The sequence below is a fragment of the Argiope bruennichi genome, chromosome 8 (genome assembly GCF_947563725.1).
Source record: "Argiope bruennichi chromosome 8, qqArgBrue1.1, whole genome shotgun sequence".
Taxonomy (NCBI): domain Eukaryota; kingdom Metazoa; phylum Arthropoda; class Arachnida; order Araneae; family Araneidae; genus Argiope; species Argiope bruennichi.
Window position 1 is genome coordinate 3,439,704 of NC_079158.1, and position 4,380 is coordinate 3,444,083.

The window sequence follows — 4,380 nt, forward strand, 5'->3', positions numbered from 1 at the left end:
GTCGAATACATTAGATGCTAATAATAGGAACAATGACACATCCCTCAATCCTAGTCTATGGAATGACTGCTGTTTCGGTTTGTCACAAATTCTCTCTACTTGCAATTGGACGATTAGGAAACTTTCTCAGAATGCTATAGAAGATAACGGTAAGTTAAACGAATTTTGACAATTATCATGCTAGATTATAGAATATAAGCATTCAATCTGATAGTTAAATTGCAACATTACTAATGTGCACATTAAGTATGCATAGGTTAGAAAATTGACGACCTGTAGTAATGACCTTTTGCTGAATACCAATCGCCATGAAAAAGGGTTCCTTGGTTCCCCCCCCCCTCCCATGAACTGAACCGACATCAACTATATTGGATGCTGAGAAATACTCACTACAGATGATCAACAGACTGGAAATACAAGTATAGTTCGGTTTCTTAATTATAATACTAAAATTGCAAAAAATGACATGATATTCTCTAATCGTTTTCTTCTAGAAAGCAGATTCCCATAAGCTAATAAGGATGCAAATCATTATTACCTGGAAACGTTACATCCGTTTTGATAGACATTTCCAGCTACTTCTCAACGTAAGTATCTGTGAAATCGGAGCGCTTGCCATTCTGAAATCAACTTCTGCGAATGCAACAGTAGAATAAATGAATCGCCTGAAAATGGAGCCAGCATGCGAAAGCCTTCTGAATGTCGTCTTCATCAGGAAAATGTTGCCTGGCTAGGAAGGAACCATTTGAAGTGCTAAAACAGGACAAGAGAATTTTCTAGGTAATTTTCTTTCTTTAAAGTCTTTGCCTTTCCTAGAATTTTTCTGGATGAATGAAATATTTTACTATTGGTTTGAAAAAAATATCTCCAATCCTATATTAGTCCTAATGAGATGTGTATATGTAGGTCATTATGATCACAAAGCAGTGTTTTTATAACGTCTAAATATTTCAAACCACAACAGTTCAACTGTCGTCTGACAGAATGAAAATTGAATGTTTTTCAAGCGTAACTTCATTTTATCACTAGACGCTGGTTTCTATTTGGAGGATATTTGATGGCGCTCGGAGGAAAAACTGTACTGTAATCTTCAGTATAATCAATGATTGTTAAAAGGAGGATTAATATATTGATGGCAACATTTGTCATTAAAATAATACGCTTGCATACCCTTCGTAAGATTGAGAAACTAACACTAGGATAAATAAAACTATTTTAACATGTTACAAATGCATTTAAAATACTGAGAGTAGTTTGATTATCAATTGGGAATTAAATTGCTGTTAACTTCCAAAAAATGTGATTGTGTTTATTGCATGTATATCCGATTTAAATAATGGAATAAGATTTCTGTTCCATTTGTAGAGTGACTCTTCAATATCTGACACATATTCGGCAGCAATCTGGATGATATGGAAACTTCTTCTCAATATAGTATCGAAGAGATAAATATAAGCTACAAAAATTTATAATTGTCATGCCAAAATAGAGGTTTTAACTATTAAATTGTATCTTTACCAATGTACGCTTTATATTTTTATAGGTATATACAAATTGGAACACATGCTGTCTATATTAAACTTGTTTTTCTGAATAAAGACGTACTATCCACCCATGAAGTAACTAACTTTCGAGATTCCCCATATGTCCAAAATTGACGGCATTCTTGCTGAATGTGATGGAATACTCACTAAAAATGACCCATTTTGGCAACGCATGTATATAGTTAGTTTCTGAATTAATAGTTATATTAATTATCTGAAATAACCAAAAGACCATGTATTCACAAATATTTTTCTAAAGAAAAATTTCTCTTAAATTAGGAAGCAAACCATTACTACTTGAAACCATCCATCAAAACAGAAGCAGAATTTCCAATTTATCAACGTAATAAGACTTGGTTAGTGTTACTGATATCCTTCAGAATAATTGAGGTAAGTTGCAAGAATTTTGATAATTATCATATCAAAATGAATATAGAATATAATTATTCATTTGATTATTAAATAACTTGACGAATGTGAAGTAGGTTATTATATAATTAAACTTTGTATTTTTTATAATATTTATATGTAGGTTGGATTAGATTTTGATGCATAGTAATCTTTTGTTCAATAAAGGGTCCCCATTTACACTAAAAGTGAGATTGCTGTCTCCGTTACCACACTTATTATGAACCGACATCTATTGCGATGTATGTTGTGAAATGCTCACTACAGATGACATTGAAATGTTGGAAAATCAAGTATCCTTTCGTTTCTTATTTATAATATTGAAATCACAAAGATGACATTATCTAACCATTTTATTTGATTTTCCAGAAAACATTGAACTGCAAGGAGGCAAACCATAATTACTCGTCAACATCTATTAAAACGGATGCAGAATTTCTAGCTATTTCTGAAAATAGAAAAGCGGAGGAACTGAAGCGCGTGCCATCCCGAGATCATCTTTCGTGAGTAGAGGGACCGAACAAATCAATCGCCAGAGCATGGAATCAACATGCGACAGCCTTTTGCATGTCTCCTCGTCACAAGTAAAATGTTGCCAGGCCAGAAACCTTTTTAAAGTGCAGAAATGGAACAAGAAATATTTCCAGGTAATTTTATTTCATAAAGCTTTTGGATATAGAGGATCTGATTTTCTGAATAAGCATTTTACTGTTAATTTGTAAAAAAAATCAATTTTTAATCCTATTACTCCTAATTAGATATATATGCAACTAATAAGTACAAAACGCTTTCCCGAGTGTCTCAATACCACAATGAACAAAACTTAAGTTGGAGTCTTGCATAAAATAAATGTTTTTCAAACGAAATTTAATTTCATCGCTTTATGATTGCTTTTATTTGAAGAGCATTTAATGAAGATTGGTGGAGAAACTGTACAGCAATCTTCATTAGACATTTATTGACTGTAATTTGAATGAAAAACTTATGTTCTTAAACATTTGCATAGCTCACGAAAGATTCTCGAACCAACACATTAGTATGATCAATAACAAGTCTAGATAGATCTTTTTACAAATATATTTAAAATGCTGCCAGCGTTTGATAGCTTCAAACGAAATGAATTCTTGTGTACTTCGCTTTTTTTTATTTCTAATTATGTCAATGCATGTACACCTGATTAAATAAAATTCTTAATGACAATATTTCCATGTTCATTTGTAGCGACTACTTCAGTTTCTGACAAATTCTCTACCAGCAATCTGGGTGATCGAGAAACTTTTCTCAGAATGGTATCGTAGAGATAACGGTAAGTTGCAAGAACTGATAATAGTCGTACCAAAATGAAGATAGAATTTGATTATTAAATTGCATCTTTACCAATGCACATTTTCCTTTTATAGATGTAGAAAAAGTTGGATACCTACTGCTTATATTAAATGTCTTTTTCTGAATCAAGACATGTTATCCATCCATGAAGTAATAAGGGTTTCGTGATTCCATATAGCTTTGGAATTGACGCCATTTATGCTGCATATGGTAAAATAGTCACCAAAAATGACTATATAAGTGCATTGCTAAATTTCAGTTACTGAATTATTTGAAATACAATTAATGCATAATTTTATTAATTACTTGAAATAATCGAAACGCCATGGCATTTTCAAATATTTTTTTCTAGAAAACAAGTTTTCTGAAGACATGCGGAGGCAAACTACATATAATTTATGTGGAAGGTTCTATCAAGACAGAAGCGGGCTTTCCAGCTATTTCTCAACACAAAGTTACCTGAATGATTCTGAAGCGATATCGGCATGTTGCAAGAATTTCGGTAATTGTCATACGGAAATGAATATAGGATTTATTCATTCATACATTTGATCATTAAGTAACCTACTTTACGAATGTAAAATAGGTTTATAATTTGACTTATTACTTTTTATAACTTAATATTTTTTAAACATGGTTCCGAATAGGTTTTGATCTATAGTCATCTTTTTCTCTAAAGGCGTATCACTCATCACCAGAAGATACTGCTTTCTTGGTTCCACACATGCTCTGAACTGACAGCAACTAAGCTGGATGCTATGAAATACTCTCTACTAATATCAAAACATTGGAAATCGAAGTATACATTCAACTTCTTAATCAAATTAAATAGCAAGAACATGGCATTTTCTAATCACTTTTATTCTTGTAGAAGGCAAATTTCCAGTAAGCTGTAAGGAGGCAAACCACAATCATCTGTAAATATCTATCAAAACAGAAGCAGCGTACCCAGCTATTTCTCAATACGCGAAATGGCGAAATTGATGCCATTCCGAGATCAACTTCTGCAACTATAGTGTCTGAAGAAATCGGTCGATGGAGAATGAATCTACCGTGTGACAGCCTTCTGCAAGTCCCTCACTACTAAAATGTTGCTCTGCTA

The 4,380-nt window shown here is 32.6% G+C and overlaps 1 long non-coding RNA gene across 4 annotated transcripts; it reads left to right on the forward strand.

Annotated features, from left to right (window-relative positions):
- The first annotated feature begins 271 nt into the window (after positions 1-271).
- Positions 272-4,068, forward strand: LOC129981670 (uncharacterized). Of its 4 annotated transcripts, none has more exons than XR_008785343.1 (8): positions 272-780; positions 1,824-1,934; positions 2,121-2,245; positions 2,322-2,599; positions 3,174-3,258; positions 3,353-3,488; positions 3,631-3,780; positions 3,958-4,068. It is a non-coding gene; the product is annotated as an uncharacterized LOC129981670 (long non-coding RNA). The 4 variants fall into 4 exon arrangements; XR_008785342.1 differs by having other exon boundaries at positions 272-419; positions 495-780; positions 2,121-2,599; XR_008785344.1 differs by having other exon boundaries at positions 2,077-2,599.
- Positions 4,069-4,380: the final 312 nt, after the last annotated feature.